The 21162-nt window shown below is 41.9% G+C and overlaps 1 protein-coding gene across 2 annotated transcripts in view; it reads left to right on the top strand.

The window, feature by feature from the left end:
* The window catches only part of NAALADL2 (N-acetylated alpha-linked acidic dipeptidase like 2), a 1083795-nt gene that overhangs the window by 246261 nt on the left and 816372 nt on the right, over positions 1–21162 (top strand). Inside the window, exon 3 of one of the 2 annotated variants that reach the window (XM_090052132.1) lies at positions 1624–1715. The exons of the other annotated variant lie outside the window; for it this stretch is intronic. The gene's annotated coding sequence lies outside the window, so the exon portion shown is untranslated. The remainder of the gene's footprint in view (positions 1–1623; positions 1716–21162) is intronic. 2 annotated transcript variants of the gene reach the window in all.

Raw genomic sequence — 21162 nt, forward strand, 5'->3', positions numbered from 1 at the left:
TCCCCCAGATCCTGATGAGCACCCCTGATAAACTTATAGGCGGCCACCAGATCACCCCTGAGCCTGCGCTTTTCTAGGCTAAAGAGTCCCATGGCTCTCAGCCTGTCATAGTAAGGTCTGTTTTCCTGACCTCTGATCATGCACGCGGCTCTCCTGTGCACGCTCTCAAGCTTCTCCACATCCTTTTTGAATTGTGGAGCCCAAAACTGGACGAAGTCCTCCAGCTCCCCCGAGTACAAGGGGAGAATGACATCCCGGGATTTGCTTGAGAAGCATCTATGGATGCAAGCCAGCGTTTTCTTCGCTCTACTAGCCGCAGCATCACATTGAATGCTCATGTTCATCTTGTGGTCAATCATAGGCACTGCCAAGCCTATAAGCATGCTGCAGGTTTTTCCTCCTAAAGTGGAGAACCTTGCATTTTTTGGTGTTGAACACCATCAGGTTCTCATCTGCCCATTTCATGAGGCTGTCAAGATCTGCCTGGATCACCCTCCTGTCCTCAGGTGTGGATGCTTTACCCCAGAGTTTGGTATCATCAGCAAATTTGGCCAGTCTGCTTCTGACACCAATGTCCACATCATTGATGAAGATGTTAAACAGTAAAGGCCCTAGGACAGAGCCTTGAGGGACCCCACTGGTGACCGTGTACCAAGATGATTGACTTCCATCAACGACCACCCTCTGGGTCCTACCGTGGAGCCAGTTCCCCAGCCAGCGGATCGTGGTGAGGTCGAGGCCGCAGTTAGCCAGTTTTGCCAAGAGGTGATCATGAGATACTAGAACGAAGGCTTTTTTAAAGTCAAGAAAGATAACATCGATCTCTTCCCCCTTGTCCAGGTGATAGGTCACCTGGACGTAAAAGGAAATGAGATTGGTCAAGCAAGACCTACCCGCAATAAACCCATGCTGGGTATCCCTCAGGATATTGCTGTCAGCTAGTCTATTAAGGATGGCCTCTTTGATAGTCTTTTCCAAGACCTTGCCCAGGATAGAGGTCAGGTTGATGGGCCTGTAGTTTGCCAGATCTACTTTCCTCCCTTTCTTGAAGATAGGCACCACACTGGCCTTCTTCTGATCTTCAGGCACTTCACCAGAGCACTAGGAGTCTTGAAGATCTGTGCCGGGGCTGGGCTATTATGCTTGCCAGCTCCTTGAGTACCCTTTGGTGTAAACCATCAGGGCTGGCTGACTTGAAGGTATCCAGCCTGTCAAGGTGTTCCTTCACGAGGTCAGCTTCGATGGAGGGTAAGGAATCTTCTTCCCCTGGGCCTCCCTGATCTACAGTGGGCAGGGGAGTCCCATGGGACTGATGAAAGACTGATGCAAAGTACCCATTTAGCAAGATACTTTGCTATAGATCTCAAAACACTTTACTAACAGGGAAGATGCAGCACAGTGAGATGATATCTTCTACCTATTAAGTGTAGTGCCTCCTCTGTTAGAATATGTTTGATGGGAAGATCTTTTGCAGGAAAAAACTGGTCCTAAATTCTTTGGTAGAGAGCAGCTTCTTTCTCTGTTTAATAGCAAAACGTTCATGTTTCGAAAATGAATAATGATATACAGTTGGCTTTCTTCATGGAGTTAATTTTGAATTGTAATGTATTCTTACTTTTGCAGAGCATTGATCTAGAGCTCTAAAAGCAAGACTAAAAATATGCCTTCATGAAAACGTGCCTACAAAAGGTGACCCTTCTTGTTTTGGCTTTAAGGTACGTGAAAATAGTTATACTGTATGTTATCTACTTTTTTTGTTCCACTGTAATTGTGTTCTTTAAAAGATAATACAGTCTGGAAATTTTAGATGGTTAGGGAAAAATCTTTTAAGGGGATAAACTTGAAAATTCAGGATTCATTTAAATGAAATTTTGATCTAAGCTCAAAGTTTAGGAGAGGCGTGTCAGGGCCTTGTTGCACAGAATTTCAGGCGGCTCCTGGAGCTCTACCTTGAATTGTCCACACATTAACAACTGAAGCTAGTTTCCAGGGCTTTAGGCAGCTTAGTTATGCCACTCCAGGTTAGGTTTATCTCTGAGCTGTGTTACCCAGCACATGTCACACTAACATGTAGCCACTCTAGGCTACACCTGCCCCAAGATTAGGGTGACCATTCCCCAGATCCCTGCTCACCTGTGTCCCCTGGCTCCAGCTTAACTTGTGGCTGCTGCCACTGCCCTAGGAGAAAGAGAACCTGCCTGTCAGGCCAATGCTGCTGCTGCTCTCTGAGTTGGGAGAATGGCCACAAATTAGTTGGAGGGCACAGGTGAGCTATGAAGGCTGGAGGGGTAGGGAGAAGCTTGGAATGGGAGGGGAGAGGAGGAGGATTTTACTTTCATTGCTCAAGGCCTCTGCTGACTTGAACGCATGACTGATTTAAACCCAAACTAGTACTAATACCTATCAACATTTGAGTAGCTCAAAGTGCAATGTGTAACAAGACCCTCAGAAAAACAGTAATTTGCTGAGTGTTCGAGGGCATCAACATTATTATGGAGGACTTTGCTATGGCAATAAGGTATTTGGTAGAAACAGAAAATAGGTACTCAAAAGAGAGGTCATGAGAATTGAAGGGGAAGTGCAATAGAAGGGCAGCAATAAATTAAAATCAAGCTGCAATAGTTGCCCTAGTAAGCTTCTGAAATATAGAAGCAATGTTGCAAACAAAATCAGTAGATGGGAATATAAATATTTGTCCTGTTTTCCTGAACTACTTCCAATTTCACTTTTAAATGTGATGGAAGCAATATAGATTTTGTTTTTACAGTTCTAAAAAAAGCCTAAGGTGTTCAAGAAACTGAATTACAATTCTTCAGGAAATTAACAGCAAAATGAGAAAGCTGGCTCCGACATTTCTACATTACATAGTCGTTCACTTAGATTTCCTGTGTATAGTGTAAACACCCTAAAATACTTTTGCCTACACCTCAGCATCTTTCTGTTCTGTCCCTATCCCTGTAATTATTGCTCACTTTAATATGCTTTATGATAGGGTGTGGCACAGTTGTTATGTTGATGCAAAAGTGAAATCCTCATGGAAAAGTACCGTTTCTGTAGATTTTCAAGCATTTTACTTTCTTGGCTACATACTGTAGGTAAGTATTATTTGTGTATATATAGTGAACCCTTTTTGACCAGAGGTATAATATATATGAGTGCTTGCTATGGGTGTCTCAGTCTGGCAAATCATGCAAAATGAGCATGCTTCAGGTTGGGAAGCCTTTCTCTCTAATTTGCAAGCTAAATATATTTTTATATTTAATAAGTTTAACCAGATTTACTTCTGGTCCAAATGCCTCCCCTTACTACTAGCATAGTTATTTATATCGGGCCACAAAGCAGTAATCCATACCACAATTTGAATTTTGAACACCCCCAAAAAAGTTCAGTGGCTATTCAGTTTCAGGCCTGTTCCTCTACATTTAGAGCCAGATAGCTTTTTTGAACGTGACTAAATTCAAAAGAAGTTTTGCCTGATTACGGACACTGAAGATAAAGCTTTTAATAATACTTCAGATGGAATAAATGATCTTTTGATGGCATGCAGGGCAGGCCTTACCTGTTGTTGTGGCCTTATCTCTTGCCTCTTGCTTTGTTTTGTTACTACAAGTTCCTTTTCCTTATGATTGCACTATGAAAAGGACTGGACTTTCCTTTCATCAACATTGATGAGAATTATGAGTACATTTCAAAAGGAGAATATCCCTCATGGACTTGAAAATTAATTAAATTATTTAAAGTCCATATTGAGTGGGCAGCTCTTTAAACAACATCTAAGCAGAGATAATCTGCTGATATATATTAAACCTCACTACCTGAGAAATCTTTTGAAGATAAGGTAATTCAGACATTACAGTTGGGTGACTGCTGGGAAATGCTATGTTATTTACAGCAAGCGCTGTACTTTCTTAAGCTGTTGTCACTGAAGAAAGAAGTTAGATAAAAAGGTAATCAATAAAGGCTTTAATAAATTGCTGATAGAGGTAGTTGGATGGGACTTATAATGATGAAATCACTTGATATAGCCACTGAAAGCAAAAAAATAGGCATTGGCCAATAGTTAACCGCAGTAACTCTGATGTAGCTGTGTCTCCCCCCATTCAGTGAATAAGAAATTCGCTGTTATGGCTCAGATTTTAGTGTGAGAACTAGTAGATGTTACTGAATTGTGTGTGAGAGACAGAATGACTGATTTTACAAAATAAATGTAAATAAAATTGTGCATCATAAAATGACTATTTCCTTTCCTATATTTGCTCCCAGTGGGGAAAAATAGCAAAAGCCCCATATTCTGAACCTAAAAATGTCAAGAAAGTTTTTACTTTGAAGCCATTTATTTGCATAGAAGGTGGGGACAGAATGCTTATTACTTTTCTTTTTTGCTTGCAAACTGAATGTGGGTTCTTGGGCCACAAGTCTTTGGCTGATCCTAGTGTGAAATTCTTGCACATTTTTCACTCTGTAACCTGTGGAGAAGTAATTTTGCATGCACAGGCATGACCAGAAGCCAGTCTGGTGAGAAGTGTGGCTCTATACATACATACATTGAGAGGGAAAATTGATTGACCTTAGAGTTGTGCATTGACCAAGGTACATACAATGATGTATATCATAGAATTGTAGAAATGGAGAAGTTTTCTTATGTCTTTATCCGTCCCAGGGTAATTTTTTGGCAGCATGGGTATCTTGCAGCACCTCTTTTTCAGTTAGGGCATTATTGTGCATGGAGGGTGCAGCAAAATACTCAGGGGCCTTATTAAGGAAAAATAGCAAGCAAGCTTCCATTTTGGCATGCTGGTACTGCACCTTCTTCTAACACAATGGAAACGTATGCACCTGTTCTTCCTGCAGCTAGTGTGTACAGAACTTGGCAAAAGTGTAGGTTTCATAGATTTTTAGTCCAGAAAGGAACATTTACCTGGACCCCCTGCATTAGCTCAGCTTAGTGGTACTCAGCCTTTCAGCCCTGAGGGCCAGCCTTCATGGTGACCCAGCTCAGTTCTGCATGCTGGGATCCTGCCTTTTGCTGCCTCAGCCTGGTGCATCTGATTTAGCACACAGGGCCACATTATCCAGCCTGCCCTGCACCCCACAGGTCTAGAAATTTCACAGCAGGGGAGTACAAATGAATGTTGCCATTCCTCCCCATTGCCAGATTTCTGAATGCAAGGGGAGTCCAGCGAGCTGGATGGTGCAGCTTTTCAGGCCGGACCTGGCTTGCAGGCTGTGGATTGAGCACCTGTGACTCGGGCCATAGTACTTCCTTGTATGAAATGGTGCTTCAAGTACAATAGCTGCTTGTAACTTAAGCTTAAATAAAAACTTAAAGTTTAGAAACAATACCCAATTTTGATTTTAAAATGTGGTAGAGAATCCACTGCAATTCTTGATAAGTTATTTCAGTGATTGAGTACCCTTGCTGTTGAAAATGTGCACTTCATTTCTCGCTTGAATCTGTCTAGTTTTAACATACAGCCATTGAATCTTGCAGTAGATTAGGTGTCATCTTTTTTCCTGTCTCCCATGATTGTATGTACAGATTGGTCAAATCGCTCATTTCCCTTCTATGAGATAAGCTAAAAAGATTGAGCTATTTGACACTTAATAAGGCAAATTTTCCAATCATTTAAACACATTCATCATTGAATCATATCAAACTTGGCATACTTGAATGCTGGAAACCAGAACTGTACATAGTATCATTAGGTCCAGGGACAGTCTCATTAGGTTCAATATAGAAGCAATATGACCCCTTCACTCCCACATGATAATTCCTTATATATACATCCAAGGATGGTATTAGCCCTTTTTGGTACACTGTGAGCTGCTGTTCAGATGATTGTCCACCGTGGCGCTCAATTTTTGTAGAATCTCTAATTACTGCGGTGGAGTCCCTTATCTTGTATGGCTTGTTCCTGCATACAGTAAAAGCTGCGTTATCCAGCACTTTACCATCTGGAATTCTCTATTAACTGGCATCTGTCATAGACAGCATCTTGCTGTGCGGGACGCTGCCGAGAGGTGTCACTAGCAGCTCTCTCACCCACCATCCGCCATTGTGATCGTGTTGAGCTTGTGCTTGTGCTTTTGATCATGTTGTGATTGCGTTGAGCTTGTGCCTGTGCTTTTTCTGTGACTTTATTGCTGAATATTGCTGAATATCTCACCCATCCTGCAACTGTGGCTATCAATACTCCATCAACAAGCACAGGACAGAAGCGAAAGTGTGCTGTTTTGATGATTACACAGAAATTGGACATAATTAAGTGCCTGGAAAAAGGAGAAAACAGGAAAAGGTTGATGCAGGAATTCAACGTTGTCTCGTCTATGATCTATGACATCGAGGCACAGAGGGCAGAGTTACTCCAGTTCACGATGAATTCTGAGACAAGTGAAGCAATTGAGCAACACCGTACTCTGCACAAAGTAAAATTGGAACAATTAGACAAGATAGTGTATGAATGGTTTGCTTTAAAACGTTCAGAGAGAGCTCCAATTTCTGGCCCAATGAGGATCGAAAAAGCAAAAGACTTCTGTCAACAAATGGGAATGACCGAGGCCTGTGTTTTTTCAGATGGATGGTTGTCTTGCTTCATACTTCGCCATGGTATCAGAAGGCTTAATGTGTCCGGAGAAAAAAAACTGATCATGAAGCTGCTGAAAAATATTGTGGATTTTTCCAGAAATTGGTTGTGGAGCATGGCGTAATCCTAAAGCAGATCTACAGTGCTGATGAAACTGGCCGTTTTTTGCCAACTTACACCCTGGCTGGTGCACGTGAGGTTGGTGCAGCTGGTTTTAAGCAGAGCAAGGACCACCTGCAGTAAAAAAATTAGAGACAATTATTGTCTCATGGCAGGAAGTACAATTGTGGGATCATGCATTAGCTCCCATAGTGCCTTATTGCCAATAAGGCACAATAGCCCTACATTGGGCTCCTTCTGCACTGGGCAAGAACCAAGCTTCTGCATCTGGGAGGCCCTTCAGCTGAGGCTCTCAGCTGTGGGTGTGTCCAACACACCCCTGGGGCTTAGGAGATCTAGCTGCCATGATCTCCTACCCGCAAGGGCACGTGAAACCTCCTGGCGCTGGAACGTTTCACTTGCTGTTATCTCCCAGCCTTGGGTGTGTTTGAAACGGCCAGGACCAGGATATCGTGGCAGCAGTGTCTCTCAGCCCGGAGGCTCTCTTCCCCCCCCACCACACACACACAGAGCCAGAAGATCACGCATGTGCCTCATGGTTGCCAGGACCCAACTGGGTCCCTGCATGGGGAGACGTGTTGCAGGACCCAGTATTTGCAGTTGTGGGACTCTGGGTCCCAGCTTCTGTAGGGTGCTGCCAAGACTCAGAGTTGGCAGCTGCTGGGCCTGAGAGCCCCTTCAGTTGTGGGCCCACCAGCCCTTGCACCCCTTTGGCTGGGAGCTCTGTCAGCTGATGGGTTTCCAGGCACAGGGTAGACCCTCTACATGTGCCAATTAAAGGTCAGTAGCAACCAGCTATAAAGTTAGTAACACATTTTCAAGGTCTAATTTTATATCTGTTTGGAGCTTTTTATGGCATTATAGTTACTTTGCATGTGTAGCCGAACTCTTGCAATTAACCAGTAATTGTGCAATACCTGTGATGTATAGAAGGGGCCTGGTATATCACATCAACACGATTACCTTTATGAAACATGCTTGTCACCCTATCAAAAAAGGATATCAAGATGTTTGATTAATCCCCGTGTTAATAAGCAATAATTATATTACCTTTACTTCTTTATTAATCAACTCCTGTCATAATTTGTCCATTATTTTGCTTGTTAATGATGTCAGACTTGAGAGGACTGTAGTTAAGTATGGCATCCTGATTATCCTTTTATATATGGGCACAACATTACCTTTATTCTAGTCCTCTGCAATTTGTTGAGTGTACCATACCTTATTGAAAAGCAATGTTCACTGTCCAGTGAGCTCATCTAGTTCTTGTTTAGCTCTTGAATGGAAAATCTTTGATAATTTAAAAAGTATTAACTTTGGTAGCTACTGTTGTAATCTCATGTTCAGTTACTGTTGGAGTGGAAAGTATATTCATGATATGACACCATCACGTCATTTGGCTTTTGCCCCAAAATATGGAATAGCATTACAGTTGTACCAAGAACATCTAGTGACTGACCAGTCAATGTGGGAGGCAGGAAAAAAGAGGAAGAAAAAAACGGAAAAGCTTCCTTTTTGTTGTCATTAGCTCTGCTAGCCATAGTTTTCTCCTGGGCCTTGTGTTTCCCTCTTCAGCACTTCCTAATTTCTAATTCATATTAAGTGCTATCATTTTTATCTCTCTCTATATATAGCTGCCTTCACTTTCCCTTTTAATCTAGGCTGGTTTCTTGGTTTGGCTTTCTATAGTAAGATTGTGGTTTTGGGTATTTAGCAAGGAGGGGTTTTTCTCCCTCTCATCTGATTTGGCTTACTTCCTGTTTTCAAGTTTACGAAAAGTGGCCCTTTTAAAATGCCAAGCATATATATTGCTGGTTTAAACTTTAATCTGTTTGCAGGCAACACGTGTAATCAAGTCATGATCACTTGCACCGAAGCAATCACTAATTTTTACTTGTGAGATCAATTCCTTTTTACCTGTCAAGACATAGTTGAATTTAGAATTCCCCTGTGTTGGTTGCAACCCTTTTTGAGTTAGGAAGCTGTCATCTGTAATTTTTAGAAATTCAAAGGATGTTTTAGTACTGTCAGCATGAGACCTCTGCCATCTAATAATAGGTGTTCTAGAGGGATTTTAAAGAATTTCTTTTAAAGACAACTTTTAATAGAACCGCCCTTCCAAAAGCACTGTAACTTACAATTTGACTGTATACCTCACTATGCAGCAATTATATGAATTGTGTGAGTTGGCTGAGATACTTTAGCCATTAAATTCAGAATGTAGCTTTTGATCAGAAAAGAAGTCATCTTGTTTTGCACTATGATTATTTTCATACATCAAAAAAGACAAACACGATGGCTATTAATGGTTAATGCATAAACCGAACAATACAATCACAGTTACCTAGCAACTGGGGGAAAAGAAGTTGAAGGCCTAGATGAAAAAACAAAAGCTTTAGGACCAGTTGGGTCAACTTTAGAACAGATGAAGATTTACATGTGGACTTCATGTGTATACTGTACCTTTTTCTTTGTATGCTGTTCTATAAAAGCAATGGAAATGACAGCTAACCCAGTATTTAATTTAAAGGATGCTGTGAGCTCCCACTTCTGTAACCCGAAAAATGGTTTTATTTAAGTCTAAAAACGCATCCAGTAAGAGAGCGATATTGCTAGACATGATTTTGAATATCATTGCACTTTTGAGAGTTCATTGTATCAGGTCACCTGAGTGTAAGGACTGGTACTGCACAGTAAGTATCAGTACCATAGAGGAAGCCAGATGTTTTTAGAAAAAGGTAGAGTACAGCTGCCTTAAGCTAGGACCTCTCAGAGTGCCCTGTTCAAAGGAAAGTCAGGATTGGCTTACTCTGGAAATATTCTGGGAATTGTCACTGATGTGCTAAATGCCTAAAGGAGATGAAATGGGACATTTGCATATCCTGTCATTCAAATTTTAAATGGACTGAATTCTGTGAGGGTTCAAAACACTTTTCTGAAGATAAAATATGATTTCTCTATCTAATGTATTTCCTTTCTCATAGTTGCACCATTTCCAGTTATAAACTCCATTTAGTTTAATGAGCTTGTGTTTGCTGGAATGAGACTTAACCGGTTGCAGCTCTTGAATTTGCTTTTTCAATGAGAATTTGTTTTGAATAGAAATGGCCACTGCTACCATAGAAGTGACTTCCCCACTCTGGTTTCATTAACTGTATGTCTGTAATTTGGCACGGAGATGTATCGTGGTCTGTGGCCCTTGATTTAAGTCCTCTGGAAGACCTTTGGGCTAAGTACAGACAGTCAAAAAGCTCAAGGCTAAATTGATTCAGTCTGTGCAACTTAGTCTAAGATGCAGTGATTGAATTAATAAGCAAATGAAGAGACATTCACTTGTGATTCAGGAAATGCAGCCTCATGCCTGCAGTAGCTCAAGCCAGAAGCTGGGGTGCACTAGAGCACAGCTCTTTGGCACATAGCCAGCATGGGCTGTGTGTTCACTTTCTCTTCCTGCTGCCTCTGAGGTCTCTGGGATTTTCAGTTCACAATCGCAGCAACAGGACTCTGTGGGGTTGCTCATCACTTCCTCTTTCTGCTTCTAGGTGCCTCTGAGATTTGTAGTTCACAGTCACAGCCAGCACAAAGCCACCCAGCAGGGCAGGGCAGGGCAGGGCAGGGCAGCTCCTTACTAGGGTGAAAGTGAGTTTAATTCCCCTCCCAGACACCAGCCAGGGTTTGCCCCAGGGGATAAAGTGGGGGAGGGGGCAGTGAGACCAGTGAATCATCCCTCACTGCTCCACCCAAGGAGCAGAGGGGTGGGGCCAGCCATGCTCTCTGGAGCAGAGAGCACATTCCAGCCCAGGGCTGAAAAGCATGCTGGGAACCTGGGGGACTCTGATTTACCTTGAACCAGGAGGGGGTCTGGGACAGAAGTTTCATAAACCAGTTTGATATAAATCAGTTAAGTCTGTTACTACATTCAACTGGGTTTATCTTAACTAGTTTCAGCCATTTTGAGACTGGTTTATGTGCACTGAGCTTCTGTTCTGTTACAGGTTTAAACCACTTTCTGATCACTTAGACCAGTTTATGTGTAACTTCTGTCCCTAGCCTTGTAGAAAGAGGGAGGAGGTCAATTGCTGGGTAGCACTGGAATCTTTGAGCAACATAATTGGGCCCGTTAAGAGCAATTTCTATCACAAATGCCATTAAGTGCAAGAGCCTGTGATGCTGAACACTGAACTTTCAAGGAAAAAGTTTTCAACTATTTAACTGATCTCATATGATAAAAACCTGTGACTGATATATGAATGGCATCAGGTTCGTATTTGAAAATGGAGGAAATAGCACCATTGTTTCTTGTTCCTCTCTACATTTATTTTAAATGCTAAGACTAGGGGTGCTGAACCTCTGGTACATGAGTCAAATCTGGCCCACAGACCCATGATATCCAGCCTGCAGGAATCCTATAGGTTGGAAAAATTGGAGCTGGAGATTGGAAGAAGCTCCATACAGCCAGCTTCAGCCCTGCCTGGGCCATTTTGGCACAGCAGGATCAGGGCCGGGCTTTCCCTCCTTGTGTCCAGATTGGTCAAGGCTGCTCCTGAATTCCCACCCCCACATGTTCATATAGGCACTGCTCCATCCTGCCTGCCCCTCTAGGCATCAGGATCAGGACTGGTTTGCTCCCTGCATGTTGAGATTGGTGCTTCTCTGCCTGGCTACTCTGCTCTATTACCCCCTACCCCACCTGGATCCAGACAGAGACCAGGCCCCACGGTGGATGGATCAAGGTCAGGCTGTGCACCCCCATGTGGCTGCACGGGGCCCTGCCTGCAAGCCCCGTATAGACCTCACCAGCCAGATCCTGGCTCTGCCCATCTGGTCAGTAAGGTGGAAAGGTAGGGCACCAGAGGAAAGGCATTGTTACTTGATATTTGGCGAATTAGAGTCTGCGATTGACTCTTCCACTAGCTTGAGTTGTGAACCTCATCAGCCTTCCCGTGCTTTGACATTTTATCATCAGTCTGGAGCAGTGGAGCTCAACCTGTTGGTCCTGAGGGCTGTCTGAGTGACACAGTGCTGGTTTGTGAGCAGGATCAGGCCCTGCATCACTTGGGCCAGCCCTTGTGTGCCCAGATCAGGCTCTACACTGCCTTGGCCAGCCCTTGTGCACCCAGTCTAGTGTGCAGGGCCATGCTGTCTGGCCTGTGGGGCTGCCCATGGGTCCTGGAATTTGGTATCGGGGAAGCAGCAATTAATACTGCCACCACTCCTGTTCAGCCAAATATCCAGGCCTGTAGGTAGTCCTGCGGGCTAGATGACATAGTTCTGTGGGCTAGATCTGGCCTGCAGGCCAGGGGTTGAGTCCCCTTAATTAAAAGGGCTGGTAATATTTATTTGCATTGATAAGCACTTCGCAATTCTTGAATTTAAGTACCAGGTCCTGTTTACTCACTTTAAAATAATACATTGAACATACAGTTTTCAGTGATCCGAGGTGAAAAGTGAGATGACAATCCCACAGTATTCAAGGCTGAATTTTTTTTGGTATACTTCCTTATATTGAAAGCTAGAATGAACTGGCTTGTATCAAGAATATTGCAAGCCTTTTTGAATGAACAGCAGATGACATTTTAAAATGTAAGTAAAGGGGCATCTGCAGATGGAACTTATCTGCTGTATTTGTTGAAAGCAGAAACCTTATAAATAAAAGAAATAAATACAAGTAAAACAGTATTTCCATAAAGCATTGTGCTCATTTATTTCAGATCAATAGACAGTGCAGTCATTAAAGAAGTTGATAATGTTTGTGCTCTCAGTAATGAAATTAGGTTTAATGGTAAAGTGTCTAAGAAACGGTATATTCTGAGGTACAGACTCCAGTATTACCATTATCTGTGTGGAAAAAATAGAGGGGCTAAACATCAGTGCCATGATAAATCTTATTCTTTTTTCAAGATTTGGTAATATAGTGAATAAATTGACACTTAAAAGATCTTTAAAAATTTCAAAGCTCGTATAATGATTATTCTCGTTTGCAAACAACAAAGGAAGCAAGAATTGGGCATCTTTTTCCCTTATTTGACTTCAGTGGATTTTTGCCTGAGTGCCTCACTAGGGCGTACATGTTTCTGTCGGAGCCATGAGATATCATTTGTTCTTTCCTTACCGTTCCTTCGTCCCAATACTCTTTTGGTGCCACTTCATTTGTGTATTACTTTGTTTCCCCAGGTGGTATGTTTTGTCCACCTGCTGTATCTCAGCTTTGACTGTAAGTGGGTTGGGGTGGGGACCAGTCTTTTTTTTTAACATAGTGCCTAAAACAAGACCTGAAGTGAGGTTCTGATCCATGAAGGTAGCCCATACATGCTATCACCCTGCGAAAAACACACAGTACCTCCCATCAACGTTCAGGTGGCCGAGGAAAACAAGTACACTAATAAATGGAAAATCATGTCCTAACGGAAAGAACATCAGGAGACCAAGCTTATGTGGAAATGTTTTAATAGCAATATGAACTGCCTTGGTAATTTTCCAGGTATAATTATTAGCTAGAATTCTTTGAGGAAAAAAAATCGATTTTTAATTCCTTCCTTGATTTGTTTTTGTTTTTTGCTTTTTAATTCCTTTCCATTCTGTATTAATTTACAATTATCACCCAGAAGATGTTTCTAGAAAAGTTCTCCAATTCTGTTTTGGCTGTGAGAGTTGTAGCTACTCTGAAAATATATCAGCTTTGACACCCAAAATCTGAGGGACACAAAATTAATAAAGTCAATGGATAGTTATTTTTAAAATATGAATATGATAAGGATGGCTTAAGTGTCTGAACTGCGATTCATACTGCATCAGTATCACTGCAGAATTTGATCCCATTTTTTTACTTGGCCCGTTATGTAAATGGTGTAAAAAGCTGTGGGATTTAGATCTGAATTCAGGACCAGCAGATCTGAATTGTTGTTTCTTATAGCAGGGTACATTTTAGATTGTACTATAAATGATAATGATTGACTTTCAAAGCAGTCTAAGAAGCCTGGATACACTGTGTTGTAAAAGCATTATAGGTATTTTTCAAATGAGACTTGGGAACCCAAGTCACGTAGACATCTATGAACAATGCACTTATCCTCGATAGACTATTGCTTTGAAAATCTCTTAACCAATATTTTTGTATTGCTGTAGAATTCAGATGCTCCAGTCGGGGTTGTGCTAACCAATGTACATGTACAATCAGGTAGAAATGCAGTTTGTATCCTGGAGCATTTAAGCCAAGATGCAGCACGTAAAGATAATAGAGAACCTGGTTGGGGAATCAGGCTTAACAGTAAGAAAAATGCGGTTGCATTGTCTAGTTGTGTGTATAACTGATAATGAGACTGAAAAGAAATCTCTTCACACCTGTATCTTAATCTAATTGTTACTTGGCTGTGGATTTCTGGTTATGTGTTTTTGTGATTTCCCAGCAGAGAAAGATTTTAAGGAGGAATTTGAAGGAGCGGAAGGTAACAGGTTCAAAGAAAAGTGGTTAAAGAATGACATGTTTCCACTGCTTGCAGGTATGTCAGTCCAGATTGCTGGTGTAAGCCCACATGAAGTTCATATTCTTTATAACAAATGAAAGCATTGCCAGTGATGTTTGTATTGTAGCATTAGACATCACAGAATGAAAAATACCCAGAGTTCCCTTTCTGCTGCTTGCACTTTCTCCCAACATCAACTTTTGTGGGACTAACATGGAGCCGCGTCTTCTTGAGACAGAAGAACGGGAGAATGCCCTCCACAAGAGGATTACATCTTTCCTGTACAAAAATCGGTGATGGTAGAGCAGAGAGCCCAGATTACTTTAATGTGCAGATCACCAAATCCCTGTCTGTATACTGCAATGCCTGAAATTCTCAGAGTTCGATCGGAGGTTAGATTGAGCAAGGACAGCGGGATTTCACCTGTAGTGAAGCTGATTATCTAGTAGGGAAGTTGAAAAATACTTTCTTGAGGTACGAGGCATATTTTACTTGTCCACTTCTGGTGTAGCGGAAATATTTTATTCTCTATTGTGATAGTTTTCTAGGAATGCCTTTGGATTTATTATCGTCTGGGAGTTTTTTCACCATTCTGAGATTTTATTCATGATCTTAACAGTTGGAGGGGAAAAAGCAAATGCTTAAAGTAGTGAGGGTATTTCTGGGGTCCCATCTGTCTTTTTTAAGGAACTTGTTGGTTTGGACATTTTTATCCCTTTAAAAAGAGTTATAACATATTTAAATCAAATAAAACCTTCTTCTAATTTTACCTAATGGAAAAGAATGACGAGAGACATGAGCTCATGTATTGGTTCCAGTTTTCCGAGAAAAAGCTTCAGTAACCTGGGATGTTGATTATGGCTCACCTAGTGTCTAGTACCATTTCTGAAGCATTATGTTGTTTTGATATGACCATGATTCAGTCCCTTGGCGAATCATTGGATTTTTCCTTGGGTCACATAACCTTGTGTCAAACCCACTACAGAGGTTCAGTTGCCTGAAGATAACTGTATATTATCAGTGAGGTAGTAAAATAAGTAGTTTTCATCATGAATTAATTCAAAACTGATCCTGCCACACTTTGTGAGATTTGTTTCTTTTATTAAATGAGACCATTCATATTTTGACTTGTGCAAAAGTGTTTTCCAGTTGCAGAGAATGCCTTTTTTGGGATGTCCTAGTTTCATTAAATAATTTATTATTGCCTATACTATTGCCAAGCGGTGTGCTGTTCTTATCATTATTAGACCTTTTAAAATACAAAGTAAGCCAAGCTACGTGAATGTTTAGAGCCATCAGAGATTTGAGTGCCTTTTCAGCACTGGGTGAAGGTTAAGCTTGGTGCTTACTGTGTTCATTTTGTATTTTCATATAATAGTATGGAAGTTGGATTTACAAAATACCTACAGTCCTCCAGGAAGGATGGGTACCCCCATTTTTCAGATGAAGGAGATTGAGGAACCAAAGGCTAATAAGCTCTTTATATAAGCTAGTGTTTTGTGGGTGCTGTATGGGAAACCGTCTGAAAGCTTGTCCTTGCGTGCCCATGCTGCAGCTGTGCCATGTACAGAGTGAGTCCTGTTGTGCCAGATTAGAGGCATTTTGGGACTTCTCTAATTTATAGTAGTTGCAACAGCTGAAAATACCTTTAAGTTTGGTGCAGAACAGATATTGCCTGGAAATGACCTCTTAAGGACTCAGAACGTAGCTCTTGGTTCCTAAGACTACATTCTGCCCACTAGGAATCGGGTTATTTTTCTTTACTATGCCCATGCTGCATTCTGGCATAATGACTGTACAGAGACAGAAATTAGAATTACGCGTGCGGGATGATACAGCCTTTCCTTTTCCAAGCCGGGTAATCATCCAACGGATAATATTCAGACATGGCAATTTCCTTGAGAACATTCAAGGGTCTGTGTATAACAAGTATATTTTATTTGCATGTCAAAGTCAGTATGAAGTGGAATAAGTGTTCTTAGCACTGAGAGCATGTTAAATTGGTTTGCTCGTTCTGTGTCACACCGATATTCCTCTAATGTTTGGGCTTTGGGTATTGTTGTGGGACTCATTGTTATAAAAAGACAGGGAAAGAGCAACTCAGAAAATGGGTGTGTGTGGTAGAGGGAGGAGGATGGTGCTGCCTTGTTTGTGCCTTGAGCAACATTTGACAGCATGAAAGAGATTCAGGTTCCTTGTCCTTATTAGGGGCACACAGCTAATGTGTACATGGAAAAATATGTTATGTTTTCTTTTTTGGCCTTCGTTCTTTCCTTTGCCTTTACATCCCCCCTAATCGGATATTAAGGGAGTTTATTGACTGAGGCATCTGAAACAAACGCCCAGAGTATAAGCCAGGGGAAAGCTGCATGTATAATCTATTTAGGATCTTGTTTCCAGTGTTGATGTTTGCATTTACAGACCTGTATGGAAATATTTTTAAACCATATAGTAGCTCTACACTAGTACAAACAGAGTCAACAGCTGTGTGATCCAGGATTACTACAGCTGTTGGAAGTGGGAAAAGTAAAGCTTGATTGCAGTTTGGGGAAGAAAGGGAGCACCCTGCTAACCTAAAGGTCTTTTTTTTTTTCCGTCTCTTGGAGACAATAGGGTTTCTGCTGCTTTTACACTCTAGTAAACATGCACTGATTTAGTTTTCGTGGAAACATGGATATTTCACAGGTTTTTTTAAATCATACAAGGATGCAAAAGACAGTGGAAAATATTCTATTCGAGAGATTCTTTTATGTAAGGCATTCTTGTTGATATTATGTAGTATATGAATAGGGTGTAGTGGATGTATTTATTACAAAATGGTCACCCAACTCCTTTCCTTCACAGTGTTATATTTTAAGTCCTTATAAGCATTTCGTAGCCAGTCTGAAAGGAATGAATTCTTGAGATCCTTCTAACCTGAGATTTTTTTAGTGATGATTATTCTTTCAGCTAGGGGCTGCACTCGTTTAAAAAAAATCCTTATGTAAGGGGTTATATTAATTTAATGATTTATGCACAAGGCAAGCCATAAATCTAGAAAAAAACCCATATCCTATATGTAAGCATCTGCAGTAGGGAATTACTAGGTCTTAATTAAGTGCGGCATTCTAGTCAAAGCATAAGCAGCTGCAATTGATATAAGGCACATCAGCTAACAGTGTTGTAGGACCACGGGTGAATCCAGGAGGGGTACAGTGGTACAGTCGTACCCCCACCTTTCATTTCTGGTCCACCCAAGGTATAAAAACAGCTGAATGGCAGTAGCAGCAGCATTTTTATTCAGGCAGAAGTAGAGAGTCCCTTGACTTCGACTCATTATAATCTATTTGATTCCTTTTAAACCATTCGTTCCACAGGCGTTAACTCCCTCTCCCTTTTTTAATGGTCATTGTTGGTTCTGCTAATACTGTTGTCCTTTGTTCTGTGTGGAAATAACTTTCAGTGAAGCATTAGATACATTGTTAAAAGGCTAGATTTTGTTTTGTGAATCTGAAAAAGATATGTGGATTTCATTCCAATGGCAACAGGACTAATGAAACAAGATCTTTTTATCATTTTTCCTAGTTTGTTGCGTTTTTCTATATAGTGTATGACATAGCAAATGAAAATACATTCCAATAAAATTGTATTTGGGTTTGCTTTGATATTAAATTGTTTAATCTAGCCTTAGGCCCCAAGCTTATTAGTAAAACATGTAGCTTCTTTTTAACTGGAGAAGAATGCATTGTGCTGTATGTGATGATGCACAAACCTTCTGCACCCTTCTTTATAAAATCCTAGACTCGCCTATGAGTTGGACCTGTAGGAGGGAGCAAGGTCGCAACAATTCATTCCAAATCAGCTTCTGTCCTCCTAAGGTTTCTCTGCCCCAGAAGGATTCATTTTCTTTGGGCACAGATCTACAGCCCGTAAATAATAGTAATGACAATGGACAGGGAGGAAGGGTGAACAACAACAATAACTATATTATAACATAACTAGGGAAGAATAAGAAACAATAACAAACACAGTATATTAGAAATAACAGTAGCAATCAATAGCCAATACAACCCCATAACGCCTGTACTGGTGCAAGAGAGCATTCTCTCTCACACAGGCACCTCTGCTGATAGGTGGCCTCTCACTCACCCTACACGACAAAAGGAAGAGGGGATATTGGCCGCCCTGGCCACCACCAGCCTTGTACCCTGCGCACAGACACGCACACACACACAATTATCTGCCCCAGCTCTCACTCACTTTGCTGAAATCCAACCAGTCTGAGATCACTTGCCCTGCAGCAGACACACACACACAGCTATCCCTCACACCAGCAAAGGACAAGGATGACCTCAGTCCTGTCCCTTTTATATCCTCAGTGACAGACAGCTGTCACTCATTCTTACAACCAAACTGTCGTGCACACGTTTCATTCACCTCTGCACTCCTCACTTTCTTACGGCCCATGGCGCTTTATTCATCAAGCAACTCTTACCTCTGGTAAGTTTTCCCACCTAAACTATCTTCATTACACATGCTTATATGTTCAGAAGTAGGTCCTTGCGCCTTTGGGGTCATCAGTTCAACACTCAACGCAAGGGTTCTGCAACTCCTTGTTCAACAGACCTAGCGTTTTGTAGCTTTTCGCCAAAGTGGCAGTAATTTGATGGAGACCTTCAGACATTCTCTTGCAACCCCAAAATGTCCACTTCCATCAGATGCTACATTTTGAGGCATAAAACATTGCATTCTTTGTCACTTAGAGGCGATGGGTAATTTCACTGGATCCTAACTTTTTTAGGGAAGCAGTTGGAGAATGTGAAAGGAGGTTGAAGGAGAATGGTTAAACGAGTCAGCAGAGGAAAAAACATGTGCTTAGAAGGAACTTCCTTGACCTCTCAGTGTATTCCACTGATTCCAATGAGAGTTTGCCAAGGTACAGATTAGCCCCATACTGTGTCATCCAAATATGTCACAGTTCATAGTTCATAGTTGGCAGGGTCGGAAGGGACCTAAGCAGATCTTCAAGTCCGCCCCCCTGCTTTGGGCAAGAAAGAATGCTGGGGTCAAATGACCCCGGCTAGGTGATTATCTAGCCTCCTTTAGAAGACCCCTAGGGTAAGAGTGAGCACCACTTCCCTTGGATCCTAGTCACCCTGACCGTGAAGTAGTGCCTCTTTATGTCTAGTGTGAATCTACTCCCAGTCAACTTATGGCCGTTATTCTTTGTTACTCCCCGTAGTGCTCGGAGGAACAGGGACTCTCCTATAACCTGCCGGTCCCCCTTGGCCAGTTTGTAGGCGTCCACCAGATCCCCTCTCAGCCTTCTCTTGTGGAGGCTGAACAGGTTCAGGTCCTGTAGCCTCTGCTCGTGGGGCCTGCCCTGCTGCCCCCTGATCATGCGAGTGGCCCTCCTCTGGACCCTTTCGAGGCTGGCCACATCCCTCCTGAAGTGCGGCGCCTAGAACTGGACACAGTACTCCAACTGCGTCATCTGTATCATGCTCTCTCTAATATGCCTGCCAAAAGATTATGGTGCTTGTAGTAGCCACACATGGCAATAAACAGGGGCATGAGTTGATAGCAAATATCTCAATGGAATGGGGGAGATGAAGAGTTAACAGTGAACATTCATTAGGCTGCATATATTCATTGGCTGTCAGCAGGGACTGACTGGGTCCTCCAGCACTTACCCACCCAACTTCTTAACAGTTGAGCAAAATGCTTCAATATCTGTGTTGTAAATGGCAAGCTGCTATAGCTACAGGGACCAGCCACTTTATGGGCTTTTTCTTCCTCATCTTGCTCCACTGAATTTGATGGCAAACTCTTATCAACTTTAATGTAAGCTGAAAGCCTTTGTTACTGGATTATGCAACAGCTGCATTAGCTGCCTTTGACCTTTTATAAAGTTTCAGACAGAACTTCTTGAAGCCAGGGCTGCCCCTGAGGGGGATGTGCAGAATCGGATGGGGGCAACTGCATGCTTTGAGGGGCCCTGTGGAGCCAGGCTGGCTTAGCGTCGGCTACTTGCCACCCCAACTCTGCTGCTGAGTCCTGGTCCCACACAGGCTGATTTGCCCCGGGCCCTGCACCCTGCTATGGTCATCTCTGCTTGACGCTTACCAGTAGGATTGCAGAACGCTGCTATGGTCATCTCTGTGGGATTACAGAACACTGAACCCATGAAGTGGGGAAGGTTATAGGGCTGAAGAGGAAGTGATATACAAATAAATTTACAATATAACAATTGCTTAACAGTTGATTAGGGGCAGCAAATAACTTCACAGTAGTCACACCCTGGACAAATATGATGTGCATTTGAACTGTCCTGCTCCATGTGCCTTCTAGTTAGCTTCCCAGCCCCTCAGCAGAAACTCACAAGTCATACAGTCCTGCAATCTATATAAATTGCAACATATCAAACAATTTTATTCCTGTGACAATTGATGTTTGTGTTTCCCTAATAAAATGCTTAGTTGATGAGAGATGAGTCACAAGTACCATGTGGAATGTCACTTCTTAAGCCCTCCTTCTGCAAAGCCTCATAGCAACTTATAATGTATAAAGCCTCAACAATTTATAATGTATTGGCTTTTACAATTTTATCACAACTCTTATCAATCAATTTAGCTTTTATAACTCTATTGGTGGTTGACACTAAGACCTGTGGAATGTAGCTGCTTGTTTTTTCTCTAAAATCTGAACCTGCTGCTCACGGTTAACAAGAAGAACTCAACAAATAACTTGATGGTCTCCTCTGTCTCTATATATTCTGCAGAAGTTATATGTTTTAACAGGATCTTCTTTCACTTGTTAATGTTATGACATCCTAATGGAAAACCTGGACCTCCAACAGCTGATTATTTTGGAAAGAAAATAAATGAAAATGAACACAGGGTCAGTGACACAATGACATAGCCAGGGTAGTTGCCGTACACGCGAAAGCAACATGAACATGTGGCTGCCCTGGTTACACCGGTGTACTGGGTACCTTATCCTACTTTACTTCCATG

The sequence above is a fragment of the Crocodylus siamensis genome, chromosome 6, assembly GCF_052110815.1.
Source record: "Crocodylus siamensis isolate JL-2025a chromosome 6, ASM5211081v1, whole genome shotgun sequence".
In the NCBI taxonomy this organism is placed as follows: domain Eukaryota; kingdom Metazoa; phylum Chordata; order Crocodylia; family Crocodylidae; genus Crocodylus; species Crocodylus siamensis.